The following is a 13,867-nucleotide window of genomic DNA, read 5'->3' on the forward strand; positions in this document are numbered from 1 at the left end:
AGACTGGCAACTCAAAAAATTCCACTACCCCCACTGAATCCATACTCTTGCACAACTTCAAACAATTAATAACCACACCTACTAGACTCAGTAAAACTTTGGGGAGGCATTCAACATTAGACTGGATTCTTACAAACAAACCAGACAAACTGACAAAAGTAGACTGATTCACAGATAGCATAAGTGCCAACATACCAACACATGCTATTAGAACTCACCATAACCTAGATAAACATATTATCTATGTTCAGATATGAAATACAACCAATTTCAGCAAAGATATTTTCAATGAAACACTAAGACAGTATAACTGGACTTATCCCTGCAATTATTAAACACAGCTAACTATCTCTTCATTAAAGGTTTGTAAAATAAACTGTATCTTGTGTGTAGATACCTTGTATATAGCTGCACATTTAGGTCTGACATAAGAAACTGTAACATGTATGTATGTATATATTTGTGCTTTTAAACTATATTCTTTATCGTCTTGAAATGTGAGACTGTAACTTGTATCTTGATACTATATTTATTTATTTATTTTACATTTGTTGACCGGAATAGTCTTGCTATAGATACTATATGCTATATGCTTAGACATACACAGGAACTTGTTTGTCTTTAGCTGTTTGTAAGTCTGGAGCATTTCTCCCTGAGCCTCCGCTGAAAATGGACATGTGTCCAGTCAGACTATCCCGGTCAACAAATGTAAAATAAATAAATAATAAAATAAATACTTAGAACAATGCCACTATATACTGCTGTAGAACACTTTAGTAACATATTCTTACAGACCTTAAATAATTTATCACCAGTATGTAGTACAAAGACAAATACATAAATAAATTATATACATATATATCGCAGAGTGTGAGATAGTTGTAGTGAGGATTATATTTGGGAAGATAGAGGAAGTAGGAGAACAACAGAAGGAAATAATGAAAGAAAAAGAAGAGTCACAAAGTTGTGTGGAGCACTTCAAATCAAATTTTCAAAAATAGTGTATCTGGTACTTGCATATATGCTGAGAAAGTGGGAGTCATGGGGCCAATGTACATGTTTCCAAGCTGTATAGAAAAAGAACTATTGGAATTTGCTTTTGTGGCCATTTGGAGTTCATTGCTGAACCTGATTAAGATGGGTGCTGTATTGCAAATAAAGATGGAGAGAGAGGTTTAAGGAATCCCATTGTACATTCAGCTTCAATTTACTTATATTGGATACTGTGTAGCATAACAAAGACGGTCGAAGATATAGTAGGAAAAATGATGTGGGAGAAATACAAAGAATTTTGGATGGCAGAAGGCATAAGTAAAAGAGGTTTAAGTGTACAGTGAAAAAAGAAAAAAAATGGGTGGATTTATTTGGAGGCTGTAAATAAAAGCATGGAATAAGGAAATGACTTTCAAACTGACAAAATCAGCAAAAATTTTTATTTTATATGACAGTAAATCCTTTAGCAGTTCCTAGAAAGATTATATGCTTTTTAGTACACATTTATATATTAAGAAAAATTCTCTGCAATTTGAACCACTTCTTGGAATAAGTACTAGTTTGCGAGACTGTTTTTGATGTACAGAAACAGTTGGAAGTCATTTATGGACTATTGCATGGACTTTGTGAATTCCTCTTAAAGTGACAGTAAGATTCCTCATCCTCCTAGTGTTGCTATTAATGGCAGAATGATCCATGGTTAAGTATGGGAGGGCAACAAAAAATGTTTGTGTGTGTCTGCGTGTGTGTGTGTGCACATGCATGAGCAAGTGTGCATGCATGTATCTGAAAGACATCTAATTCAATAATATGAAACTGTGCTCAATGTGGTGAACTGTGTCACTCTGCTAAAATTGTAAAATACCATGTAAGAAATATTGTCTGGGGGGAATTGCTGCTTGTTGGACTGCAATAGTGTAACTGATCTAGCTGACGCTCATAGCTACTATAGCTGTAGCAACTGAGACTGACAGTAGTTTACATTGCGCTGTTGAACGTGATACGGACTATGTGTGTACCAATAGTTAAAAGTGTGCTGAAGTTTTTATGTCTAAAGAAATCCACGATAAAGAGGAAACTGTACACATTACTTAGGATAGTGACAAAGGTGACAGTAATGAGCATACTACTGATTTAACTCTTGGTAATTGACTGCAAGAGAAAAATTAAGTTAAGCAGAAAAAAATGTTTATATGAATGGCAAAGGATAAAGCTGTTATCCCTTTAATGTTATAAAGAATGAACTGCTTTGTGTTAACATTTGAATGGTATATACAACTATATATTGATATAATTTGTTTGCTAGGTATTCAACATTTAACATGCCTACAATGTCTGCAAGCTAAAACTTTATAATCCCATTTATTCTGTGGAGGTTTGAGAAAGGTATGTGCTTGGGAATAGCTATATTATTAAATACTATTAATATGCTTATGCCAGATGATACTGTTGTCCTTCTCAGTGGGTGTCTTCCTCTTGATATGTCTGTAACAACAGATTTGTAAATTGTTTTTTCTTTATCTTATATGTTAATATTAACCAGACTCCAAAGAATTTTCCTGAGGCAGATTGCAAATGTTGGAGTTGTAATGGGGCAGAAAGTGCTAATTAGGAACATATTTTTTGGGAGTGTAATGAGTTGGCAAACTTTAAAAATTAGCTGCAGGCAACTCTGTCAGAACTATGGTGCATTCAAATTGATGTAACTAAGGAAATTATTTTTTTAGCTGTGAAAAATCAGGTACGTTCTGCAAAAGTAAACATACAGAAACATACCTGATTTTCTATGTATTTCTGCACTGTCCCTCATAAAAACATAGTTTTTTAAACATTAAAAAAAAAAGCAAGGGTGATTTTTCTTTTCTCGATTGCTTCTCCTGCACTTGTTGTTGTTGTCTTTCGGCTTTTCCCAGTTAGGGGTCGCCACAGTGGAACTCCGGTCCACTAATGATTGGCAGTAAATTTTCACGAACGCAGAGGTGCCAGCTTGACATTCAACCTTCAATGAAGGCACGCCCATTTACGCATGTCTTTCGAAAACCCACCCAACCGCGGGGAGGACATGCAGACTCCACACAGAAGGCACTCCCCGCACTCCAGCCGAGAACTAGCTGCACTGATGTAATGTGCAAGTGTGGAAATTCAAGTTCCATCTGCATGCGCAGTACATCAGCCTACAGAAGACAACATGGAAGAAGACTCTAGTGCCCATTATACAAGCAATTTCTGTCTTGGTCACTGTATAACAGCAGTAATCCACTCCTTTTTGTGGGTAAATCAAGATTTACCCAAGGTTGGCTTTGTTCGCCGTCATGACCGAACCACTTCATCCAGGTAAATCCTGATATACCCACGCACAGTCGTGGATTATAGCTTAATTATACTTCCTAGATGGGTGTTTTATGGCAACATCATTTGTTTGTGAGGTCTTTTTACACAATTTGAGAAAGTTGGTGGATTCAGTATGAATTTAAGTATACAAAGGAATATCTCATAGTTTGTACTGCAGCATTCAGGCCTGAGGACCGTCAAGGAACACTGTTTCACTAAATCCAATGCAATAAACATTGTCACCTGTTCAGTCATCAAAGTTAGTTGTAAAATCAATATTCTTGGACAGTCTTATTCTGATGGATGGGTGTTTTTTTCCAGTCGTAGGTATGATCTCACTTATAAACCTCCTTCTCATCTTTGTACCATATTTGATCATTTTAAAATTGATCTTATTATACCTATGAGATCTAACGTTAGTGGCTAATGTTAAATTAAACACTTAACCTTGGGTTTACCAATGTACATAACTTGACATTTGGGGTTTTGTAAAACGGTCATATTTGCCCAAATTGAAAGATCATTTAAGTAATTATTATTGTACCATTTACATTATAGTCTACTACAAACCTGATTTTGCAGTTATCTGTATATTTTGGCAATCAGCAGTGACAATTTAATGGACATGTACAAAAAAACACATTAAACAGTAAAGCCCCTAATACAGAGCACTGTGAACACCATGTGTCACTGGTAAAATTGTGCGTCTGTGTACCTTTAATGGAAACGCACTGAAAACATTTTGATATTTAGTTTTTAACCCAGTTAATTAAAAATGAGTTATATTTGTAATATATTAAAATAGAAATTATTGAGATATAGGATAGAGTATCAAATGCTTTAGCTAAATCAAAAGAACCTCCTACAGCCAGGGAGAGGTCTACTGATCACCCGTCAGTACAGAGATCTCTTAAAACAAAATCCATGCTGATATAAATCTAAGTACCCCTTATGATTTGCAGGGTCAAGCATAACTTTCACTTGCATTTCTCATAGCACTTTCATAAAATCGACATGAGACTAACAGATATGCAGTTAAACATTATAAGTTTATTTCCCTTTTTAAAACATAGGTGAAATGATTTCTTTCATACTGGTGGTACTATATAACCTTTTAACATTTTATTAAACATTCCTTACTCCCCTTCCAAACTATTATACTTGAAGTGTTATATGACTTGTGCAAAATTTCAGGGCATATACTTTGAAGATATAATATTAATTTCTGTTTTATGGGTACTTTATAAAATAATTCTGCTGCATTATTATATAACCAACTATGGAGTGTACAGAATATTTTGGCTTAGTTAAATAAGGGATTAAGGTACACTAGGGGTGGAGGAGAATTTATCAGATTAGAATATGCTATTAATTTGCTTGTCACATTACTTTATATATGCTCCTTTTCTTGTGTCTGTATTGCTGGATTGTTTTTAATGAAATCCCCATTAAATGCCGTGGGACCTTTTATATCCAGCCGAGCTATCACCAAGTCAGACAAGTGAGACCTCAGGAAAGTGTCTCTTCCAAAGGAAGGCACATGCAAAAGTACATCACTACTCTTATATTCCTCTCTAGTGTCACTGTTGGAAATGAATCCAAGCTACTGTCTTGGGAACAGAACCCACATCTTCCAGCACCAAAGGTGAGAAGGTGAGTGTGTTACCTACTAAGCCACTGGCACTTTATTCAAGTCCACATTTTTAAGTAGTTCATACAAGCAGCTGACAAAAGTTTCAACAGACTTTCCCTTACTTGAACACTTCTGTGAAAGCATGCCGTGTTTTGAGTACCATTTCCTTTTGGCAGAAAATGTTCATGAGTTTACTTATTGCAGACTTGTATATGATACTCTGGACTCTAGAAGATGCAAAGGAACCGTAAATAGCTTTCACTTAATTTGACTATATCATAAAATAACATATCTGAATTTCTTCACTTTACCCAGTCAGCCTCTGCCTCTTGGTTAGCCAGACAAATGGCTTCATGAAGTGAGTAGTTCATGCTGGCTAAAAGTGGCCATTTTCAGTACATTTTCTCTTATTTTGCTGAAAATTTGTGAAATGACTTGATTTTTTTTTTTAGAGGAAAAGTAAATATTTTTTGTGAAAATTACTTACTCTGATTTCTGTGATGTCTTGGCTGTTTTTGGTAATTTTATACCAAAATATTCTAGTTCTGGCACCATGTCATGATGTGCAGCAATGACCACCCAGCCATCTTGCTTAGAGTTTCTAATTATGGCATTAAACACCAGAACTTGACGTTAAACTCCCATTACAATAACTCTCAGAATGGGAACAGAGCAGAAAGACAGTTAACATCTTCATCTCATGTTCCAGCTTTATAGCTGGCATCCTGTACTCAATGCATTATGGGATTAGGGAGTTCGTCAAGACACATAGCTATTTTATATTTTATCTGTTTCTTTCTCTCTCTCTATATATATATATATATATATATATATATATATATATATATATATAAAATCTGTATATCAATGTGTTTATCTATCTCAGTGTATAGCAAAAGCTATTCATAGTTTTTTTATCATAACAATTACCCAGCAAACAATCAAACCCATAACTATGTAGGCAATGTGCATTCTGACTATTCCTCATGTCGTAGCTGGTATAAACTGACAACATTTACAGCAACATAGAGTATAAGTGCAGTTGTTTCTCATTTGTTTCATTTGGGTATAGTATGTTATTGTTTGGTTAAATCATAAAAGCAAAGATATATTTCCCAGTACTTACTACCCAGAACAAAGAGATGTTTCCTAGTGCATACTGCCCAGAACAAAGATATGTTTTCCAGTGCTTACTGCCCAGAACACATATGGTCAAGTACTGATGTACAAGTGTATATTGTTTTACAGCACTTGATCTACAGCACTTCAACCTCTTACTAAAACAGACATAAGAGTTTAATGATTTTAAGAAGAATGTAGATATGGCAAGCTTTCCTATACCCTGTCGTGTAAGGGATTTCCCAGACCCATATCTGTCTCATCTGGCATCTGGTGCCACTTCCCTGATTTGGCACCCGACAGTAGCAAAAAAAAAATTATATGGAGGAGAGCTACAGTAAGAAACAAACAAGAAAAATAATAAAAATTAAGGTTTGTACTTCAGTGTCTGTCTCTCTCTCTCTCTCTAACACCTTGTCCCTGGGGCAGCGCTCCACCTTGCCCCAACCCAGGTATGTTTCTGTGCTGACCCTCCCTGATACACCATTTATATTTATCCTAACTCTAATGCTACACCATCTCAGGAAATGGAACCATTTTGGATTTGCTACAGATGCAGGCATTTTCTTTGTTTGTGAGATAGTGTAATCTCAGAGGCAGAATACATGCTTAGAAGATAATGGCGGCCCTCTCCCTCCCCTTCCGTGGTCTCAGAGGCAGTATACATGATTATGTTATTTATTATTTTACATTTGTTGACCGGGCTAGTCTAGCTGGATATATGCCCATTTTCAGTAGAGGCCCGGGGAGAAAAGCTCCACAACATAGAAAAAAGACAAGAAACTTGTACCAAATAATAAGCACTTCAAAAGCAATGCTAGTAGGACAGACAACAAAAAATACATCGGGTGGAGAAATTATAAGCAAAAGAATACAACTAGAGATATAAAGCATTTGGAGTCCTGATATCACAATATATAACATGTTGAAAGAATTACAAAGAGAACTATAATTGAATATAAGAATATTACTGTGTTTTTTTGTTTTAGTAGTTCAGTGGAGTTGGTGAAGTTAAAGTAGTAAGCTAGTGCTAAAGTAACGTAGTGAAGAAGTTGAGGTCAAAAGAACAGGTGAGTGACTGGAGGCAATAAAAGTTTCAGTCAGGGTTGGTTCAAGGACAGAGCCATTGGGATTTAAGGAAGATTTTTAGATGCTTTTTGAAAGTGGATATAGAGGTGAGTGTTGTAAGTTTGCTTGGAAGCTTGTTCCAAATAGGTCCAATTGAGTTGGAGAACAGACAGTCCCCAGCTTTGTTGTGGGATTTATGGTAGGCTGCTAGGAGCTTAGTAGCTGAGCGCAATGAAGAGAGGTTTTTATAAGGGCTAATAAGAGTACAGAGTATGGTAGTATTAGAAGGTTGAAAAAAGATTTTGTGGGTGATGCTAAGTTGTTGTAGCAGTAGTTGATTATGTAGGTCCAGCCAACCAAGTTGTTTAAGATTTAAACAATGGTGGGTACGAAAAGGGGCTCCTTTGGCAAATCTGGCAATGTTGTTGTATGAAGTTGCTAGTTTATTGAGATTAGATTTAGACAGGTTTGTAAAAATAGGTGAGGCATAGAGAAGGGTAGATAGCAGGTGTGTCTGAGCAATGGTAGCTCTCGCTGAAGCAGTGAGGAAGGGTTTAAGCCTATAAAGAGATCCGAGTTTTCTATTGACTGACTTGATGGTTAAGTTAATATGAGAATCGAAGTTCAGATTATGATCTAATGTGACATCTAGTAGTTTGGTAGTAGGCTCAGAGGATATTATTGTTCCATTATTAGATGTTATATTGAAGTCAAAAGTAGAGGATTTCTGTGTAGGTGTAAATAGTAATAATTTAGTTTTTTTGGGATTAAGTAGGAGACAATATTGATAGAACCAATTTTCAGCAGCTGTAAAAACTTTTTGGGTAGTAGTCTGAAGCTCAGCTGGGGAAGATTCTGAACATATCAATGTTGAGTCATCTGCATATTGAATGCAGATGGTTTGTGGAAGGGACTTATTTAGATCATTAATAAAGATAGAAAAGAGGAGTGGTCCAAGAATGGAAACTTGTGGGACTCTGATTTTGATGGGAAACAGAGAGGATATGTGATTGTCCCAAAGAACTGCTTGCTGTCTATTTTCTAAGTAGGAATTAAACCACTGGATTGCCTGGGAGTCTAATGCTAGGGATTCAAGGATGTTTAGTAAGAGTTTATGGTTAACCATATCAAAGGCCTTAGAGAGGTCTAAAAAGAGAGCTGAGAACAGCAAGTTATTACGATTTTTATTAATATGGTCTGTGAATGATAAGAGAGCAGTAGTTGTGCTGTGATAAGGTCTAAAACAGTGTTGGCAATCTGCTAGAAGATTATTTTGGAGAAGATGGTCAAGCAATTGCCGATGGACACATCTTTCCATGATTTTAGCTAAAGGAGAAAGTAGGGCTATGGGATGGAAGTTGGAAAGTTCATTAGTGTTACCCCCCTTATGAAGAGGAATGATATGGGATACTTTCCAGAGGGATGGGATAATGCCTTCAGTTATGGATCAATTTATTAAAATGGAGACAGGATAGGCAAGTACTCCAGCTGCAATTTGTAGATACTCTGATGGGAGGAGGTCAGCTGAGGGAGAACATGGTTTAAGTTTCCTAAGTAGGGTGTGGATGAGATCTGTTGAGACTGGTTGTAATTTGAAGGAGGGGGGTTTGTTGTTCAGGGAGTAAGGTTCCTGGGTGGATCTAGGAGGCAAGGTTTTGGCTAGGGATGTAACAGTCTCAGAGAAAAATTTGTTGAAAGTGTCAGCAATTTGGTTGGGTGTACTCTGAGGTTGGAAGGAGTGGGAGTTTTAGAATTACCTGGATGTAGTAATTTGTTGATACCTGACCAGAATTTCTGAGGGTTTTGGAATTTCAAGTAATAATTTTTCTTGTCTAGAAGTATTAGTTTCTTGGTTTCATTTCTAAGCTGTTTAAAGGTTTGGTGGTCAATCATGTTTTTAGTGCTACGCCATTAGGCCCAAGTTCTGTTTCTCTGTAACATTTTGTGTTTAGTCTCTTTGGTTAGCCAAGGAGCAGGCTTTGCTCTGGTTTTAATTGATCGAGTGGGGGCATGTTGTTTGAGAATTTGAAGGAATTTGTTGTTGAAGTAGGAAGTTGCCTCATCAAGAGGTAAGTATTTTAGGGAGACCAATTGCAAGCTTTGAGGTCTATTTGGAAGCTTGTTTGGTTGAAATATTTTTTGTTCCTAGTTGTTCTGATAATTTTATGCTTGGGGATAGGGGTTATTTTTCTGGTAATATAAGTGGGTAGGTGGTCGCTGATATCATCAGGTAATATGCCTGTGGTATAAGCCATTGGGTTTCTATTGACTAGAATCCAGTCAAGGGTGCTCTGTTTAGAGCTAGATTTATTTATTTTAGTAGGAACGGTAATGGTTTGATTGAAGCCATAAAGGTTTGTGTGAAGTTGTTTTTTGGGAAATACAACAATTCCAATCAATATTAAAGTCTCCTAGGAGAATAGTTTCCTGAGGGAAGGAGGTGGACAGCCACCTCAGTGTATTTTCAAGGGTATTAGTATTATTGCCTGGGGGGATGTAACAGCATATTATGTAAATGGATTTATTTTTATTAAGCAGTAGTTTGGAGATTAGAAATTCACTATTACTTGGTGAGGGTGGTTTAGTATCTAGTTGGGTAACCAGTAATTCAGTTTTGTAGAGTATTGCTACACCACCACCCTTTTTGATTGGACGGTCAAGTCTAAGGATGTTATAACCTGGTGGGATTATATCATTGTCCTTAGTTTCTGATTTAAGCCAGGTTTCAGTTAGGCATAAGATATCAAAGGAATAGAGATCAAGTAGGGCATGCAGTTGGGTAATTTTATTATTTAGGCTACAAATATTTAGGTGGGCTATATGGTGAGAGTTGGGTGTGGTGGTAGGATTTAATGAATTAGTTTGTTGACATGGGGGGAAATTGGGGACGTTGTTGTTTGGGCCTGGGTTAGGGTGAATGTCGCCATAAAGGAGAAGTAACTGCTGGTGACTGTGTAAGTATTTGGAGAGTTTGGAAGAGGTTGGGAAAAGTTTCTTGTTTTGGAAAAACTTGATATGTGTAGTTCTATGGAAATGAGGTATGAGGTAGGAGGATGAAAATGTTATATTGCTGTGTGTTAGTGGGGTGTAAACATAGAGAGGAGAAGTTTGTTTTACTGTTAGCTGAGATTTAGTTATTTTTTGTTTTCATAGAGAGCGAGGGTGTAAGAAATAAGAAGGATGTTTAGTAGTAAGGAAGAGGAGAGTAGAAGATATTTAAGAATGCTTGGTTTGTACATAGCAAGGGGGAGTGTTGTCCTAGAGGCAGGAGATAGTTGAGATGGAAAGATAAGGGGTTAAATGGGTAGAGTAGTTTACTAGAGGGAAGGGATTGTAATATTAACGTATTATTGTTAATTGTGTAATTAGGTGATGAGGGCTATTGGTGGATGTGGTAGGGGGTTGGGTTATTGTGCTATAAGTCTAGGACCCCTGGGGGTGGGTGAGAATTGGGGGTAGGGTAGGGGAGCGGAGTGAGCCCACAGGGCGAACGGAGAGGGTTGAGCAAAGGAGAAGGAGAGCCAGAAAAAAATAATCAGTCAGGTCGTTAGGGATTACTCCTAGGGTCAGGTAAGCTATCCCAGTGAGAGGAGAAAAAGAAGTTGAAGGATATATACAAGGTAGAATTAAGACACCTGGAGGGTGTTTAATCATTTCAGGAAAGGATTTCACTTTAGGGGGCTCCTACAAACTACCAGGAGTACTTGGGACACGGTTGGAAAGGCAGGAAGGTTTAGACATCTGTTTCAGGTTGTAGAATAAGAATACTACGTCAGCTATTATGTTAGGGATAATCTTTCAATTCTTGTTATTTCTTTTCTTTTTTGTTTTCCTTTTTTGTGTTAAGTAGGTGTAGGATGCAGAGATAGGGAGAAAATCCACTGGGAGGGAAAGGTAACACTGCAAGGCGTACCTAATAGAAAGTGAATAAAAACTGTTTCGGAGCGCTAGGGATTCCTACGGAGAGAAACAGATTTGAAGTTTAATAATGCCACCTAGTGGCCATAATAAGCAATTACTTCCCAATATTTCTAGAGGTAAACAAAAGTCGGGCAAGGGAGGGAAGGTGAGCGGGGGTAAAAATAATCAGTTCTAGACGGTGGCAAGCTGCTGGCAGACACGAGGCAGAGCCCTATCCTAGGACAGATATGTCACCAAAAAAAGTTCAAAATGGTAAATAGCAGCAAGAAAAGTACATACATGCAGCAATCCTTAGGGAAGGAGCTGTAAAGTGATTCTTGATGGAGCTGCTATTCAAAAAAATAAACTTGAGGAAGCTTCAAAGTTAGGGTGGTCCGCAGGGCAGGTATCAGCTACAGAAGAGGACAAGGATACACAACAGTGGGTGAGCTATAATAAAAGGATAAAAAAGAATAATTAGGTTACAATGTTAATTTACAGCAGTAAAAAGAGAGAAAGTAAGTAGCTAGATGAGAGAATTTAACATTAAGGGGGAGAGGTTACAATGTTAATCTACAGCAGTTGAAAGAGAGCAAGTACGTAGCTAGTTGAGATATTTTAACATTAAGAAGGAGACAGCTACAGATGGTTCTACAGAGAGAGTATAGTATTACAGTAGAGAAAAGAAGGGCCACATAGGGAAGAGTAGCTAGAAACCGTGTATACAACAGCCAAGAAGGTAGAGACCTGTAATGCTTCTAGAGCTAAGACTTTTACATTTGAGTAAAAGGGTAGTTCCTTTGAACAGAAGATCTTTCTATAGAGGATAAGGAAGATTATTTTAAACAATATGGTTGTCCAGTCGCTAAATGCAGTAACAAACACTAGTTCATTTAAACAGGGGACCTTACGTTGAGCATAAGGAAGATTAATTTAAACAATAATAATATGGTTGCTCAGTCATTAAATGCGGTAATAATCCTCAGTTCATTTAAACAGACTACCTATACATTGAGCAAATGGAAGTTTCTTTTAAGCAGTATGGTTGCCCAGTCGCTAAAATGCGGTAACAAGCCCCAGTTCAATTATCTCAGGTGACACGCAACTAAGCGTTATTCATTAAATTAAATTAACAAGAATAATGCGAACCACATCTATAGGTCTACACAGTTCATTAAAACAGAAGACCTTACATTGACCGTAAGGAAGATTCTTTTAAACCATGTGGTTGTGCTGTCGCAAAACGTGGTAACAAACCCCAGTTAATTTAGACAGATTAGAAGATAATGGCAGCCCTCTCCCTCCCCTTCCGTGGTCTCAGAGGCAGTATACATGATTAAAAGATAATAGTGACCCCCTCCCTCCCCTTCCGTGGTCTCAGAGGCAGTATACATGATTAGAAGATAATGGTGGCCCTCTCCCTACCCTTCCAGGGATGCTTACACTTCAGAATACTTTGTTGTCTGCTTTATTTCTGCATATCCATCCATCTTTCTAGATCTCTGAAAGGCATTTGACACAGTTTCACACCAAAAACTGCTGTCAGAACTGGCCACATTACATCTCAGTCATTCTTCCCTAGCTTGGTTCCACAGCTATCTAACCAAACGCCAGCAGGCTCTTAGATGGCAACAGGAGCTATCACCTTTGCTCCCTGTTAATGTAGGAGTTCCACAAGGCTCCATATTAGGCCCCCTACTTTTTACCATCTTCACAAATTAACTCCATAAATCCACATCTCTCGCCTCTGTCATCCACTGTGCAGATGACTCTACCCTGATATGCTCCACCCCCTCTCTAACACAACTACAGGCTATAACACAACAATCCTTCCTAGAAGTAGAATCCTGGCTAACTAAAACTAACCTCATACTGAACCCAAACAAGACCAAACTCATGCTCTTTCTCCCCACCAAAACACCCAGTCCCTCAGCCACTTTTCAAATCCACTCCTCCAACAACACAATCATAAACACCAGCTCACATACCAAATTACTAGGTGTCTCAATCGATAAATTAAAATTCGACCTACACCTCTCTCAAACCATTAAAAAAACACACATCAAACTAGGCTCTCTCTACCGAATTAATCCATTCCTAACTAGCCATTCTAGACTAAGCATCGCCAGGACTCGTCTGTTATCTACTGTTCTCTATGCTTCTCCCATCTTTACAAACCTTAACAAAACTGACCTTATCAAACATGAATCAGCCTACAATAAAATATCCAAGTTCACCACTAGCTCCCCATAAAGGTCCCACCACTGCTCTGCCCTACAACAAATAAATCGGCTAGAATTCCCACAACAGCTAACCTATACCCAACTTATCTTTACTCACCAACTAATATACCAGCCAAACAGAACCCCAGCCCTACAACAATTACTCTAACCATATGGCAACACTCGGCAACTCCGATCCTCAAACAAAACACTCCTCCAAGTATCCAAAAGCAACAACAAAGCCGGGGACGCCCTCTACTCCCACCACATTTCTAAACTTTGGAACTCAATTCCCTCAGCACATCCTAAATGCTACCAACCTACATCAATTCAAAACTCTGCTCAAAGACCACCTCACTAACAACTGGCTCTGCTCCTGCACCAAGCCAGGCTAATACCACATAAGCCCACATCAAATTTCATCCCCTAAATTTTATAGTCTCCATGCATGCCCCACTCCCACCTGTTAACACCACCTATCAGCTACCTACAATAAGAGTATAATTTGATAATTTCTTTTCTTTTGTAAGGGTATACAAATGTGCACTTATTAAAGTATACTCAAATGATCAACTAAAGATGGACCTCTCCCCTCAAAAAA

Source organism: Protopterus annectens, chromosome 15.part0 (genome assembly GCF_019279795.1).
Source record: "Protopterus annectens isolate FY-2018-M chromosome 15.part0, PAN1.0, whole genome shotgun sequence".
NCBI lineage: Eukaryota > Metazoa > Chordata > Ceratodontiformes > Protopteridae > Protopterus > Protopterus annectens.